The following is an 18,179-nucleotide window of genomic DNA, read 5'->3' on the forward strand; positions in this document are numbered from 1 at the left end:
GTACTTTATAGATTCATTGTGAAGGATAAATAAGTTAATATGTGAAAAATACGTAGAACAATACACATTATCTGAACACTAGTTTTATATGTGTGTTTATATCCAGTTATATACATATATACAATTACAATTAACCAAAGCTGTGATTCTCTAAAACGTGACCTCCTTTAAAAACGCCTAGTTCTGTGAATGAGTGAAGCATTATTGTTTTTGCCTATTTAAAGCTAGGAAAAAATATTGCTACTGTGTGTTTTCACATCCACAGAGAACTGAATGCCGAGGGTCCTGTGGACGATGCTGGCATGAGTTCCACGCAGTCTGCAGACATAGCTTTGGGGAGAGGGAGACAAAGATCTATTTTTTTTCTTTATCTCTAAACCCACTTTTCCTTTTAAGATAAAAAAAAAAATAGACAATGGCAACTCAAACACAATAGCGAAGTCTTTCTCTGTCTTCTTTTATAACCATCTGGAAATTAGCAGCTGGTTAAAAGAGGAAAATGAGGAAAAGCTTCCTGTCGAAATTGCGGTCAAGAAGCGCCTCAGGCGTGGGCAGACCAGGGTGCAAGACAATTAGAGGGTGTCTCTGAGGCTCCAATCAATGGCCCTCACCTGGGGTGACTTATCCCGGGGCCATTTGGCAAAGTCTGGAGAGATTTCCGGTGGCCACAGCTGGCAGACACTACTGCCATCGGTGGGCGGAGGCCAGGGATGCTGTTGCACGGTGCGTGGGGTGTGGAAGCGCCCCCACAACAAAGGGTTCTCTGATCCCAAACGTCAGCCCTGCTCGGAGGGAGAACCCTGCTGCGGACGGCCGGCGTGAATTTCTCGGCCTCCTTCATTTCAGGGAATGTCTGGCGAAGTATGACCTTACTGCACACATAATAAGAAGGCTTGATTCAGTTGAGCCGACATGTCTAATACCAGCCACTGCTGATGAGGAGACACTTCCTGGGATATAAAAATAGTCTGTTGGCAAGAGTGACATGACTTTGGTACTGTTATTTTTATCAGACCCTAGTTGCCAGGAAATGTTCTCTCTGTAGGTTATTACCACATAATTATGCACATTCTGCATGTGAAAATTATGCATTTACTTTTAAAATACTGTAAATGTTTGCTCTCAATATATATGTGTGTGTGCGTGTTTATATAATCTTGTCTTTATAACATAATTATGCTCTGTACCGCTTCTAATGTGAGTTAATATGATTATTAAAATCATACATTTATGGCCAATGAAAATTCACATGCTCTCCCATCCTTTCCTCCTTTCGACAAGTCCTGCTTCTTCACGTTTACCATTTAGGTGTTTTCTCTGCTTCGTTTTTGTAAATCCACCGCCCAGCCTCTCCCTTGAATGCATTCTATTACCTGCACAGGATCGGCTTCCTGCCAGAATACATAGCAGGAGGCAAGCGGGTAGATTTCCCTCCATCACCGCACATCACAGCTTCCAGGTGAAAATAATATAGGCTACAGGACATGTGCCTCAGCCCTTAGGAAGACTGGTGGGGTTAAGAACAGGGCTTCGCTTGCCGTTAGCTTAGGAGCAGTAGCTTGTTGCCGGTGGCTTCGCAATCGCAGGCAGGGGAGGGGAGCTGGGTGGTGAATGACTGACCCCTTCCTTGGTCTCTCAGAATTCTCAAGGAAATTCTGGTTTCTACTCTCCTTCCCAAGTATGGCCTTTTGTGTGCAGATTCCAAGTTTAGAATCTCTAGCCAAGAAAGAGTGAGTCCCATCTCTAACCTCAGTTTTCCTCTGTGGGGAGGGTCCCTTTTTTTCTTATTTATATGTAATTCAATTCCAGTTCTTTTCACTTTTAGAAAACGATAAGATACTTGGCCACATGTTAGACACATACACTATATAAAATATCTTCTTACTCTGAATCCAGCCATCGTATCTTGGAAAGATAAAGAACATGAAAGAAAGAGGACTGTTCTTTTTATAGATTTCTGAAACGCGACTTTCTTAAGTCCCTAGAATTATGAAGAAAGAAAAAGTAATTTAAAATAGCTATTGTATATTATTCTCTCTAAAACTTTCAAGAATGCCATCAAATTCATAGTTTTTCGTTTTGAACCATCATAAAACCTACAATAAAGTCGAATAAAAGGCAACGTGGGAATTCCCTCAGAGAAGCCTCTGAATCTGGGCTGTGGTTTCTTACTTTCACGTTTTGGTGTGTGTTATGGAAAGTGCATTATAGAAAGGCCCGGTTCATTGGTTCTAAATGACACTTCATATATAATTCATAATTGCGCCTAAAACATAAATATGGAAAATGACATTATATCTGACACACAATATAATTTGCTTTATTTTATGATCTGGAAGGAAACTCCACGGGAACATTAAAGTGATTTCACATGTATCTATGCACAAGGAATCAACGAGGAAGGTAGCACTGTGCTAAACTTCATGACTTATTGATCAAAATGGATTAGGTAAATAATGTATGACTCAGTTTTATAATTTACATTTAGAAAAAAATTACATTACACATAGAAAAGGACATAGTTTATCACTAAAGAATTACCAAAGTAGAAATAAAAATGAAAATCTGACAACTTTTGTTGAAACTTTTTAATGGATCAGAAAATAATTTTAGAAGTGTATCTCAATTATTTTTATCCTTATTTTCAAAAACGAGGATTGTTCTAAAGAAAAGTATAAATAGAGAAAATACAATTGGGTTAAATATGCAATGTAATTTGGGTTCCATGCTCTGGGAAGAAGTTACATCTTAGGAACAACAAAGTTATGTCACATGTTAGATTTTAGGGGATTCAGCAAGGAATAAATGATTTTTAAACATCTTCGCCTATTGATCAGAACAGTAACAGTGTAACTTATGTTATCAGTTTTTATTTTTCAGAATAGTCTTAATAAGTTTAGCCATGTCAATACTTTAGATAAGAATTTTCACATCTCTGAAATATATAAAACTTTGGTAGCAAGTTGGTTATTCTGATATATCTGGTTAAATAAGATGAGACGTGTCAGCAGAACTGTCAAAAGTTATTTCCTTTCTTAGAAATTTACAATGTTGGTGCCCATGAATATGTTCTGACAGTTAAAAGACATTCCATGACTAGTAGCAGCAACTGTCTGAAGAATTACCTTCTGTGATGAAGCCCGCGTTCTTTGTTCTACACAATTACTCTTGATAACTGGTTTGCTAGGAAGTGAACTATAAATAAGAAAAATAAAAACATCCTAATTAATTTCAGAAATATATCTATCTTAATATTTGAATTTATATTACCAAATATGTGTTATCACTTCTATTCAATAAAAACTCAGTCATTATGTGGGAAGTGAGCTTTTTTATAACAGTTATCAACTAATGGGCCCAATGCTTAATAAAACAATATAAAATCCTCTAAGCGTGCGCACACACACACACTCTCTCTTTCACACACACACACACACACACACACACACACTCACACACTTCCACGTAGAAAATGGCTTTAATGACACTTGGGGAAAATATCCTGAGTGTCAACTTAGCATAATAACCATCTATTGATAACCATTAATTATATAGACTTGCTTCTACTCTACTGCTATTAGATACAACCACTTCAATTGTGTGTACATGTGTGAAGAGATATCTATACATATATATGTATTTTGTTTCTGTACATTTAATTGTGTCTCTGACCTACCTTATAATTGTTCCTGGAAAAGCATGATGACATGAAAGAAGAAAATCGGGCTAAGATTTAGGAGATCCAATTCTAGTTTTCCCTCCATCACTCAAAGCCTTGAAAAGTTCTAGATGAACTCAGATGTCCTTGTCATTTCTTACATTGTACAACTTTATGTACAATTGCGACAAAGCACAGATATTCCCTCTGAATTTTTCTAAATTCTTTAAAAACTATTACAGAAAACTCCTTTTTTTTTTTTTGAGTTTTAATCTGCATTCTATTAAATTTAAAGATTCTTTCCAGGGTTTTTTTTTTTGTCCAAAAAGTATATGCAACAACCATTAATTTTTGATAGAAATAGAGTGATAGCTCAGTATCATAAAAGTAGCATCATTATTTAAAAAAATATGTAACCGTATAGCCAAATATACGTAGCCAGAAAGATATTTTATTTTATGCCATATTTTTATACCCTAGTTTTTGTTGTTGTTATGATATTTATTGTGTCAGAAACCAAGCAGAGGAGCAATTTAGTTTTAGCTAAATAAAGCCAAAAAATAACCTCACACTTCTGTTTAAAAAAGAATATATAGGCAAGAAGATAATGTCTAGGAAACCGAACTACTTGGTGGGGAGGCTGCAGAGAAGTAAATGGACCTTAAGAAGGAGCAGAGTAAAAGGGCCTCCTTCCCTGGCTTGGCCAGGGTCCCTTACTATGCTTCACTGCAATGACAATTTCTACTGTGCTGTCCTTGGGGAGACAGGTGGCATCTCTCGCTGAAAGCCCTGTCTCACTCATTTGTCCTTGGTCGTTCTCACCAGCTGCCCCTGTTAGCTTAGAGCCTCAGATTTTAATGTATTCCCAGGAATGTCGTTTGCCCAGACCTTCTTTTTTTTTTTTTTTCCTCTGCTTGATTCTCAATTTAGTCTTCATTCTTCCTTGCATTCTTCATCAGGGGTTAAGCCACCAGATTATGGTTTCTTTGTCAAAATCAGAAACCCAAAGTGGACCGTCAGAAGAATACTGAGGTTTTTTTGCCTTTGACATTCATTTCGGAAGAAATAGAGATCGAAACCTTAGCAGGAGAATCTCTTCAGAAAATCTGATTTTTCTTTAAAAGGAAGCAATTCTGAATCAAAATAAAAGCCTACTTCAGATGAGGCAATGGTAAGTTAGCAAAGGGCACAAGTCTTTGCTTCTCTGTTCTCTGACGGTCTGCAATCACCATGATTAGAAAGAAAGAGCTTAGGGCTCATTTGCTTGTGATTTACAACTTTGTTTTGGTGATCGCCCTACCAGTGTCTTCACTCAGGGCGTCTGGATGAGGATTCTGCTGTGGCTGAGAAAATTCTCTCCAGTTATACTCAAGAATTGGTGGGAATAAGGCCAGGATATTTTGAAGTCTCTCTGGCCCTATCTGCGAGTCAGATTATGGTTAAAAGCCCTATATCTCTTCTGACCACGTCTGCATCTTAGGAGCATTTCAAGTCCTGACAAATCGAGGTTAGCACAGAGCTATTTTCAATAACCCCCAAAGGAGTGGGATTTTAACGTTCCACATGAGTGCAGCTCATTCAATGAGCTGTTTACTGAGATGCACTTCAAGGACGTGCATGAATAAAACTGAAATTGCTGATAAAAAAGTCTGGAAGGACCTTTTCTTAAAGTTCAAGTGTTTGTGTTTGCAGTATTTTCAGTTCTGAGTTTAGTTTTGCATGTCGTTGGGGGTCTTCGAGATCGGAGCACGCATCAATGAGTGTTATTCTTCTATAAACAGTTTCTCTCCGGTCGTGATGAGGCGCCCAGGGAGGTGTCTCAAATTTATTAAGCCATCAGGTTACCATTTAGAAGATATTAAACAGTATTAATAATAATAAAACCATAGGATCGGTGGGTAAGACCATACAAATATAATAATGTAAGATACCAGGGGATCAAAACAATGCTTTAGGACCTCCATAACAAGATTGCAAAACCACAGTTAAAGAAAATTAGTATTTTATCCACGATGATAAAAGTTGCAGCATAATTGAATTTAAAATTCAATTCGGTATAGTTTAAGATAATTCTATGAGCATCCTTGATGTATTGCAACAATAATGCACTAAATGGCTTCATCATATTGTGGAAGACACAGTGATATTGTTCAGTATCTAATAAATTAGATGAGAATTGACAGACTATTTCTGTACATATTAGAGTGTGACATTTTGCTGCACTTTAAAATGCCACCGTTTGGGAAATTATCTGAGTAACTTGGATCTATAACTCTTGACTGAAATTATCAAGTAATCAAGAGCAGCAGTACACTGTCTGGAATGATCTCAGTTTGAATTTGCATCTGCTTTTCCCTTTTGCCATGGATAAGCACAAGCTACAGCATGAGAAAGGATGATTAGTATAGGATTCATGACGCATAGCACCCCACTGAATTAAAAAGTACAAAAAAATGTATAGAATGTACATAAAGGGGGGTCTAGTAAATGCGAATCAAATATAACTTATGAAGGTGAGGAATGAAAGCTATGCATAAATTGCTTAGTATATGGGTCATTTCATTAATAGTAAATTAGGAGAAATTAAAATATTGTTTTTTACCCAAAACTTGAAGTGAACCATGAAAAATATGAAGGAAGCAGACTATAAATATCTTAAAATTCTTTTTTGGAATTTACAAACTAATTATCAAATGAAGAGGGTTTCTGCATAATGGGAGAAATGTAGGACAAAAATGGATACGCTGTTAAGTTTTAGACCATTTATAAGTTTCCGAAGGGTGTGGGAAAGAGACCAACCAAAGAGGCCAACTAGAGTTAAGTGGAACCTGGAATAGAGCATGTCAGCAGAGTTAAAATACAAAATCCACTTGCAGAGTTTAAAACAATGAAGTCCTTCATGTCCTTTAAAGTCAAACTCGAGTCATGTCTTCTAAGCCTTGACATATATCACAGCCAAAATTATCTTTTCTTCCCTTGTTCTGTCTTGCAACTGGTCTTGAATTCTGTATTAATGCTAACTGTGACCTGTATTGCATGACATCTCCGTGCATACGTTTCTGTTTTCCAAACCATCATGTGAGCTGACAGAAGGTAGGATGCGTTTTACTCTTCACAATAACAGTTGGTCGAGCAGGATTAACTGACTTGATGAGAATGTAAGTGTGATCTAGCCTGGACAACTGTCACTCCATTTTCTTCCAGAGTTGATTAAGCTGATCTGGCAGCCCAGGCTGGAATCCTGTGGCTTCCATGTAGCCCTTTGTTGTATGATGAAACAGGCAGACTTTTCAGAAAGTATATACTTTAATAGTTTATTTCATTTGAATGACAATGATGTCCCAACCCGTAACTAGTTTGGATGTGAGAATCAGAGGATGTATATCCTGCGGTGTACCAAGATATTGTCATGACATGAAGTCGTGGAACAACTAAAAGCAACACAGAAACAGGCTTCGTTTCTTGTGTATATGTGTATACATTTTATGTCAGATACTGACAAATATGCAAGCTATGTCTAAAATCTGCCTATACAAAACATAATTTCTAACTAATGAATTTTATGCTTATAGTGCAAAATGCTATATTATTATGTACCATCTAGATGAGTAATTGAGAGAGTATGATGGATTCGGAATATGGAATTAAGATCTTGTTACAATCAACTGAAGCAATAAATTGAACTATGACTATGGTGAATCAAATCATAAGGGGTTTCTGGAATCCTGAATAGAAGAGCAATATTCTAGGCCTGTTTCAAATGAAATAATATTTTGAAAAATGTCTACTATGTTCAGTACTTGATTCATTGGTAATCTGTATTGTTTAAGTGGTTTTAATGGACTGGGACTAGTTCAAATTCCCAAGCAGGAATATCTGCTTGGCCCAGCTAATCGTCATAATCCTTGTTTGAGTAGATCTTAAATACCAGACAGCTTAGAGATCCCTGGTCACCCCCTGTGTTCCTTGTCATCGGGTCAGAAGCCCATAGCAGACCTACTAGTATAGGTCTTGGGGTAGACCGAGGCATCGAACAGGGCCACTCTGAGGCTTTACTCAGCCAGGGAGGGGATGGAATGGTCCCATAGAGGGATGACGATATGGCAGAAACCAAGATCAATCTGTCCAGTAAACATATTTTTATGCACATATTCAAATGCAGCCAAGCTATGCACAAGCCAAACTGGAAAATCATCTTTGAATCTGTAAAACATATGAAAATCTGAAAGCTAAGTACCCAGTGGAATTTAAGGAGAAAATAATACATCCCATTAAAAAAGCTATTTTTCTTAATTGGCAATATTTCCCAGTGTGTTTCTTTTTATCCTTTCCAACAAAGCATAAGTAAAGCAATTGACACCTGGAATGTTTGGCAAATGCATCAGCCATGGCACAGAGAGAGGTGGATACTTGGCAGGCACGTACTGAGGTCTGGCGTGTCACCAGACCAAGAGATGCCTTGATGCCTGCGGTATGACTGTTTTCCTTTTTTACCTAAATTGGGCTTTGTATTTAACTGCATTTAAATAAGAACAGCGATCTTACAATTTTAGGAAGCTGCAGGGGTATAGAATCCAGCATTAGATAAAGCCTTCTCAGTAAACAGATGTACTGTATTATTGAGAACAACTGTCTTCAGCTGAAAAAGGAGTAGCCCCGTTTCACTGGGAGATTTGATAAGGAGATTTGAGAAATTAAACAACCAGCAGGATGTCACCCTGTCTGTGAATCGGCCAGGAATTAGCACAGGAGGTGGATACTCACTCTAGGTATATCAAAAGCAGTGAGCATACACAGTAAGTAACACAAGCACATTAAAAGGTACTGAAGGATCAATAACCATTGGATTACAACAACTGCCCCTCACACCATGACCCTGGTGACAAGCCGATCCTCATGGCCCCAGCCGCCACAGAGCCCCAAAGTCTCTGTGGCCTGCCTGCCACAAAATGGCCTTCATCTCACTTTCATCTGCCAAGTCTTGCACGAGTGAATGTAATTTGTTTCTAGAACTTTCTCCCTCGGGAAACTGGGAGACGCGCTTGCGGGAAGAGGCAGGGAGTAGAGGTGAGAAATCCCGTTTCTCCCGTAGGGCACCAGTTCTTCCTCTAACACCGGCACTTCCATCTCCCATTCTTATATTTACATCTTTCTTCCACATCTTAGTTTTTAGTTTTTACTCACTATTCTTTTCTATCAATTGTCTACAAAAATCTGCAAAAGTAAGCCCGTCTGATTCTGTGAAATGGTGCATCGTTGGGCAGGTGCGAGCGAAGGACTGGTGGACCCATCGTTTACTTTGTTCAGTACAGAATGCTAGACCTTCCTTCATAAAGGAGAAAAATGATAGTTATTACAAACAAAAGCTTTAGAGCAGTTACGAATGGATTCTCAGTTTTAGTGATAGAGTTATAACTACTGTCGCAGCTATGGACATCTTATTCTCAGAGATCTCACTCACGACAACAGAACGTTTGATCGTATTTAACGTTGAGAAACACTGTTAGCAGAACTATTAAATCAGAATTTATAGCAGTGATGTATTTTAAATAGACTACATGTTTTTTACTTATGAATGCATTTGAAAAATTTTTGAATCGTTCCTTGATTCTTAAAAGGCTCACTGGTGACTCTCCTTTCTTGTTTGATATTGTTAATTATTATTTGATAAAAAGAACGATTCCTCCCCGAACACTCGTGATCCCTCTCAGTGCCTCTAACTCTATATCTCACCATCCTTGTCTCTCTATTGGCTCTGAGTCTCTCTTAGGCTCTCTCACTCTCTGCCTCGGAGAGGAGACCATGCTCTGTCTATAGAGTATTACCCCTTCTCTAATAAACTTTCCTTTCTACATTAAAAAAAAAAAAGGAATGATCCCTTTCTTTGTTCAATGGTCTCAATTCTTATTTTATGAAAATAATTCTCAAAGTAGTGGTAGAAGACTCCATTTTCAGACACATAACAAGTATACATGCTAAATGTATGATTAATATATGTTAATATTTTATTTTCACTTAAAAGAAAAAAATATAAGTTCCTCTGGGAAGCAATTATATTTTGGATAACATTGAATAGTAGCATATATTTTAATAAAATTAAATTTAATAATGCAGAATTATCGACAGGAATTTATAATTAACATTGTAAATACACTAGCTAAAATATAATGTTAAATCCGATAACTTTTTGTGACTACTTTGGCTTTTTGCATATAATCACGTCAGTTTAAAAATATTAGTTTGTTTCTTTATACTAATCTATTTTGTATCATTTTGTGTCTATTATGCTAGCTGAAACCTAAAGTACTATGTTGAATAAAATTGGGGGTAGTGGGCACACATATTTCTGACCTTTAAGACAATAATACTTTAAATGTTTTATTATTAAGTATTACGTTTGCTTCAGATTTTCAGTAGTTATGTTTAAGAAGTTTCTCTTTTAGTTTAGTTTTATGACAACTTTTTATAATTAATGAGTATTAAATTTATCCATCCATGGTTTGCTGGTTCCATTGAAATAAGCACGATTCTTTCCTCTTTAATAGGCTTATTATGAAAAGTTATATTAGTAATCAAAGTACTTGGTTGGAAGAACTCGGTTAAGAGAACTTGACACAGTTTTGGTGTTAAGTTTTACCAGCTCATTTAACAAATTTGAAAAGTATGCCATTGCTTTCCGTTTTCTTTCTACCTCTTAATATTTTGACAGACTCTTCAAAATATTCTTAATATTTTGACAGACTCAGACAGGCTGTTTCTGTTTTGTTTTTGTTTTTCCTCCCATGGAAGAATTTTAAATGAATAGTTCAATCAATCCTTTTCCAGTATGTAAATAGCCAATTCAATTTCGTCTTGTTTAGGTTTTCTAAGAATATATGTCTTATCATTGTTCAAATTGAAGGTTATAAATGTATTCATGTCTTTTCATATTATCTTTTTTACATCAAAGTATGGACATTTTTATTTTAATAGTTTTCTTAGCTTAGTTTTTCACTAAGTGGAAGGTGAGGGAAAACATTTATTCAGGTAGTTTGTTTTGGAATTCAGCTCAAATGCCAGGAATGAAGACTCGGGGAGACTGACAGGAGCAGCAGGCGTGTGAGTGGAAGTGTAAATCTTCCACATCACTACTTGGGTTATAGGGACACAATTCTGCTAAAAATGTCCTGATAGCTGTGGAGCCTGTACCGAAGCTTGTATGAAAACCTCAGCAAGGGATCCCCTGAAACGAGAGACACCGAGCCATTGACTGCAGGCTGGGGACGTTTACACAGATTCTGGCCTGGGTTTGGCAGTTTAGCATCTCACAAATGGGTGAGTGCGGTGCAACAAGATATTTTGAGAGAGAGAGAGAGAGAGAGAGCGAGCAAGCGAGCGATCATTCACGTAACTTTTATTACAGTATATTGTTATAATTGTTCCATTTTATTATTATTTTATAATTGTTCCATTGTTGTTCATCTCATTGTTTCTAATTTATAAATTAAACTTTAACATAGATATGTACATATAGGAAAACTCAATATATATATAGGGTTTGGTACTATCCGTGGTTTGAGGCATCCACTGGGGGTCTTGGAACGTATCCTCTGAAGATAAGGGGGGACTAACTACTGTATTGTGCTTTATTATTTTTGGAATCAATTCTATTTTTTATTTTGGAAAAGTTTTCGGCCATTATTTTTGCAAATAATGTCTGTCATTCTCTCACTTCTCTCCTGTATGTCCAGCTAGAGATATGTAGATAAAAGAAACTTGTTTCCTATATTCACAGCACTTCTGACACCAGATATGTGTGTTTCTTGTTTTGTTTTGTTTTGTTTTATTTTTTACCACATGGACCAGTTCTCCAGTTCTCTGCAAATACCAGCTGAGTGTCCTATAATTTAATTCAATTCTGACACTAACAGCCCGGAGTTAGCACGGACCCCACAGGTTAGGGGCTGAGGCCCACCTGACTGCACCCCACTTCAGATGCCTGGTGCAAGTAATAGGTCCCTCGGGTACTGACTCTTCCTCCCAACTTGGCTACACCCAACCACCCTGCCCCAGTTTGATAATTTGCTAGGGTGGCTCACGAAATTCAGGGAAATCTTTACTTCCATTTTCTGGGTGTTGTAAAGGCCACAGGTGGAGAGCCAAGTGAAGAGGTACATAGGGTGACACGAGGAAGGATTCGAGTGCAGGAACCCCTCCCCCACTGGAGCTGGGTGCAGCACCCAAGCCGGTGGACGTGTCCACCGACCTGAAGGCTCTCCAGGCCCCATTGTGTAGGGTTTATATGGAGGGTTTAGTAGGCACGTTTGATTAAATCATTGCCTATAGGAAATGAAGTCAACATCTTGCCCCGCTCCCCTCCCTGGAGATCGAGAGTATGACTAGCTCCCATCCTGAGTTTGTATAGGGGCCCTCAGCCCCCAGGCCTCTCATTAGCATAAAAAAAGACACCTGTCACTCAAAGATTCCAAGGGTCTCAGAAGCTCTTACAGGGAACCAGGGACAAAAAGCAAATATTTTAACAACAGATGTTCCTATCACTCTGTCACTGAGAACATTACAAAACTTTTAGTATCTCTATGCCAGGAACCAGGGAGGAAGATCAAATATACTGTATTTATTACATCAAAGTATCATGGTAGACTTTGTCATTCTGTATTCCATGTGACAACATTTCTTTCATGTTTCCTCTTCCTTTATCTTTCTGTGTTGAATTCTGGGAAATTCCTTTGGCTGTAAATTCTAGGTTATTAATTCTCTCTTCAGCTGTATATCATTTGTTCTTTCTCCCATTCTTTGCAGGTTTTTTTTTTTCCCCCTCGTTCTCTTTGACTAATTTTTTATTGTTGCTGGTCACTTTGGTTTTGTTTACAATGTTTATTGACTTCATCTTTTATCTCTTTAAATTGCTTCATGTAGATCCATTTGCCATTCTGTATCCAATAATTCGATTTTCCCCCAGGGATGTTTAAATAGGTTTCTTCTTTTTTCTGTTGATTTTTTTCTCATGGTCACCTGTTATTTTTTTGTCTTATATATATTTTGCTGTTGTTGTTCATATGTAAATGACCTAAATCTTAACTATTGAAAACTTAACTTGTGACAGTCCCAAGGGGCCACAGTTGCATGCGCTTTTCCCCAGGAATGCTTTAGTTTGTTTTTTTCCTAGTATTGAGGGACACTGCAAACCTAGAAACGCTTCAGCATTATTTCTCCAAGGGGTGGTGGTAAGGTGGGTAATGTAATTAGACTTCCTGATCGATCTTAGAGCAGACCTATGGTGAGAAAATTTGGAACATGGTGATAAATCATGATGATGATGATGATGATGATGATGATGATGAGTGACAAGGTCCCTACTCAGAGAGCCAACATAGAAAGACAGGATTTTCACTTTTGACAACAGGTAGATAACTCCTAGCTCCCTTTTTACTGAGGATGTAACGTATTCAATGATCCTAGCTTTCTTTATACAGTTAGTTACTGATCTGCTTCTCTTTCTTTCCCTCACCTTAATAGCTTCCCCATATTTAAGCCCCGGAATTCCAGTATGCACGTGGCCGTTACTTTCTGGTTGTAGTCAAATGTCTTTCACCATGTGCTTAACTGGGTATCACCTGTAGCATCTTAGTTCTTCATTTGCCTTGTCATTTCCTATCTTTACATTTTCATAGCAAATAAATTATTGCTTTATGGTTAAAAAGAAGAAAACATATGTATTCTAAATTGCCCCGTACATTATTCTGTGTACTGTTGCAAACAAGCACAGCAACATAAACAAAGTATTTCAAACATTTTCACTGTCTGAGATTGAAATGCCACTCTTTGAAGTCAGGTTTTCATGTGTGTGATATGACCGTCATGTCCAAAATTTCATTATGTTGTAAATGTTTTAATGACATAAAAGGACATCTAAGAATAAAACAAAGCATAAAATGGAAAAAATAAAAAACAGAATTAGAAAAATAAAAAATTTAAAACAATAGGAAAGATTAACTGTGCTGTCAAAGGCTAATTGCCTATATAAAGAAGATCCTGTATTTTCAGATACTAACAAGAGACACCGTTACTACATGGTTTGAAATATGACTGATATTCTTTAAAAGAAATAGGTTTTATTGTGAAATGTCTTATTAACAAACTTTACCAACACGATATTTTTGAGGACAGTGCAACAAATTTCAAATATAAAATTTTTAGAAATTGCATTTGTATTCAAAAAGAATTTTTTTTCCTTTTTGTAAAATATTCTTCTCTTCTTTCATGAATATACACTTCAGTGCTTTTAAACAATTAGTAATGAGACCTTGGCTCCAAGGTAATTTTGTTAAGTATCATGATGTACATGAATATAACCTCATCTGAAAAATAATTTACTCTCTTGACATACAAATGGCCAACAAATATATGAAAAGATGCTCAACATCGCTAGCTATTAGGGAAATGCAAATCAAAACCACAATGAGATACCATCCCGCACCTGTTAGACTAGCTATAATCAACAGGACAAGTAATAATAAATGCTGGAAAGGATGCGGAGAAAAAGGAACCCTCATATACCGCTGGTGGGACTGCAAATTGGTACAGCCACTATGGAAAACAGTATGGAGGTTCCTCAAAAGACTAAGAATTGATCTACCATATGATCCAGCGATCCTTCTACTGCATATTTACCCCAAAGACTTGAAAACTCATATCTGAAAAGATATTTGCACACCAATATTTATAGCAGCATTATTCACAGTGGCCAGGACACTGAAGTGTCCTACGATAGGTAATTGGCTAAAGAAGCCGTGGTACATATGTACAATGGAGTATATTACTCAGTCATAAAAAGAGATGAAATACTGCCATTTGCAACATCATGGACGGACCTCAAGATGCTCATGCTAAGCGAAATAAGCCAAACAGAAAAAGCTAAAATTCACACGATATCACTTGTATGTGGGATATAAACCTAAAAGCAACAAAGGAACAGGACAAACAAACAGAGTCTCATGGACATGGACAATGGATTAGTGGTTACCAGAGGGTAATGGGTGGGAGAGGAGGGGGGAAGTAGAGTAGGTAAAATGGGTCAAATATAGAGGGGTAGGGGGAGAGAGAAGTGGGTGAAGGGGATCAAATATGTGGAAGCTGAAGGAAACTGGACTTTGGGTGGTAAACACACAATAGAATATACAGATGTCAAATTATAATGTACACCTGAAAATTGCATAATTGTATTAACCAATGTTATCCCAATAAACTTAATTTTAAAAAGTTAAAAAAATAATAATTTACTTATCATCTTAAAATTAGTCTTAAAATCTAAAATGTCCCCATTATTATTTAGTTGTATACAATGATATAAGCAATAGTGACATAGTGTTAATATCAATTTCTCCTGCTGCTCTTTAGAGTTAATCCTCACCAATTTTTCTGAAAGAAAGTCATTGAAATGATATTCTTCAATTAATCACTTAGATATTAGAGAATGAATTTTGATATGTATGAATTAACTTGCCTCTACAAAAGTTTTTATTTGTTTTATATTCTTGGAGGCAAGACTGTTTAAATGTTATATTTCTATTAACCTCTTTAGGAAAACTTAATAGATTATTTTTATTTCCTTAAAATTATATAAACTTAGATTGAAATATATAGTTTTTTTTCTTTTCTTTTCTTCTCTCGCACACTTTTCTTCCTCCATTTTTTTATCTCGATTTTTGAAATCTTAAAAAAAAAAAAAAAAACTGAAATGTAATTTCTTCTGCAGTATTTTGTGTTGACACTGAAAATTTGGCCAGAAACAATTCTGCTTTAAACATTCAAGAGTGTGTGTCTGTTTTCAATATGAACCGAAACGTTGGGGAAAACATTTTAGACTTACACAGCCTTAAATGGTTGTCTGCCAGGAACTCCGAGCAGCTGCAAAACTCACTAATGAACACTGGGACCACTCTTAACAGAAGTAGCTATCAAATATCTTTACATGTAAAAAATAGAGGTGAACAAAGTTAACAAACTCTATCATGAAATAATGTGCATTTCTGTGACTCTCTCTCATTCTTTCCATCTCGACAAAGAGAAGGTGAGTTAATTTTGCAACCTTCAAAATGACGGGTGGCAGAGATTAGTCACCTCTCACTCATGTCACTCACACTCGAACCTCTTCCAGTTCGGATCTGGAAAGAGACTGAAGAGATTTTAAAGTCAGGATATCCAAAGCTGAGAACGCAGTTTTTTTTTTTTCTTGGGATTACACAGAACTGATCAAAGAGCGGGAAATTATACTACATCGCAGCGCTGTGCATTGAGGCTTACGAAAGGGTTTAAGGTGAACATTTATTTGGTCTCCCACCCAGACGTAACTCTACTTCTGTGACTAGAAAAATATGTTACCGAAGGACAATAATAATATTTCATCTTGTTGGGGAATTGTACATATGCCTCAGAGTGGAGGCTGCAGGGCTGGGGTCAGAATGAACATAATAAAAATATAAAGGACATGATACCCCATATTTCTCCCGGTTAGTGCCTTTCCACATCACCTAGTTGTACAGCTGTCTTACGTAATTGCAGAAGGATAACAAACAATAAGTTTGAGACTGCTTTTATCTAAGATTCTGAATGTTCTTCAAAAATTTTATCTCATAATACTTCAGTGCACTATACTTTAGAAATGCTTGAAAGATTATTTGTGTTTTTCAAACCCCGAATGTGAAAAAACGAGAGCCAAATAATATAGAAAACATTTTCCAAGCTGGATAGTATGTCAAATTGAGAAAGCAGTTAAGTAGTAAGACCTAAGCCAGAATTAAATGACTTATCTCTAAGAAATGACTTATTTCCAGCAATTATATTTAAAACTCACGTTAATTATACAATTTTTTAAAAATTATCCCAACCAAATTGTATCTTACTGCTACCACTGTGATCTCCACGGTGGCTTCTCACACTTAATGTCCATTCAACCACTAGAGGATCTTGTTAAAATTCATATTCTGCTTTACTCTCTGAGTGGGGACCCAACGTTTTGCATTTATAATGAGCTCCCAGGTGACTCGGACACCGCTGGCATTTCTATACTTTAGATAAAAGTATCTACAAATCCTTGAATGACTTAACTGGGCTTGAAAAGGAAAATATTAGATGATTAGATTGCAGAGTTTGTGTTGTTTACAAGATCAAATATGGATTATTTTTAATTCAAAGAAATAAATTGAGTTTTCATAAAAACAAAATAATTCATGTTTTTTGTATCTTCTGCATTGGAAGAAAAATGCTTCCTCCAAAAAGATAAAACTATGCAGTTTTATTGTCATCTGGGTGTCTGTGTTCAAATGAGCTGTAAATATTTGCATCTCTATTTCGAACGGATACTCTGTTAGAACATTTACATGGCTCTGGATCTGAGGGTGTTTCTGAAAAATTGGTTATAAGATATCCTCCTAAAACCAAGAACCCACAAAGGCATTTCTTTGCTATAAAATGACAAGTTAAAAAGTTGATAATCTTCAATAGTGACAGTCTGAGACTTTCCTGACACAAAATACTATGAAAATAGAAACATAGTATCTTCTTATTTTTGGCTTCTTATTCAGAATCTCATTCCATAGAGGAATTATTTATATATTTTTTTTTTCCTTGCCATGGAAACAGTGCCCTCAGCACCATTTTATTGATACTGTTACCATATTTTTAAATAGAAATAAAGCCGTAGTTGTAATATTTACCTACAACTGTGGTGTTCTTCCTTTATCTGGGTCTGCCATCCAATGCAATGCCAGCTTCCTCGGGAGTAGGCATTCATGTCCTTCCCATCTCCTACCTGGCCACAGTTATGTGCCCTTTGCACCTGAAGTTCTATATAACTGGGCAGCAGAAAGGTTTCAATTTCTAAAGTTACCTGCACTGAAGGAGCAAGGCGTTATAAATATATACTAGATTTTGGGGGTATTGTTGTTGTTGTTGTTGTTGTTGTTGTTGTTGTTTAGAATTTTAAGCCCTGACAAGGCAAGATTTATTTGTGTTGCCAGCAGGGAGATAGCCTGTTGAATTTTAGACATTTTATTTGTGATTATTTTCAAAATAAAAATATCTACTGGTTAATCGAACGCACAAGACAACACACCAAGGGTAAGATTACAGCTAGAGATGTTAAAATGTTGCACCAAGGCTGAGGTTCATAGTCAAGGGGCTGGGCCTGAGATTAAAGCCCCCAGTGAGACAGATTAGGCGGCAGAGAAGGGAAAATAAGAACCTTCCTTATACATTCATGTCTCTATTTTCCAAGTCCCCATTTCACTTATGTTTGATGAAATGTTAATCTTTGGATCAACTAATATATTTCAAATGCAAATATTACTTATTAGAATTTTTTTAAAAACATGCACCATAATATAATTTAAATTTTGGCAAATACCGTCTTAAAACTAAAAACTTGTGTGTTTGCAGTAGTTAGAATGAGCTAATTACTAATAAATTTTTTTTTCCTGATGTTCTTCTAAGGGTTATATTTAATTAATACACAATTTTAATC

This window comes from Pteropus vampyrus, unplaced genomic scaffold, assembly GCF_000151845.1.
Source record: "Pteropus vampyrus isolate Shadow unplaced genomic scaffold, Pvam_2.0 Scaffold278, whole genome shotgun sequence".
NCBI lineage: Eukaryota > Metazoa > Chordata > Mammalia > Chiroptera > Pteropodidae > Pteropus > Pteropus vampyrus.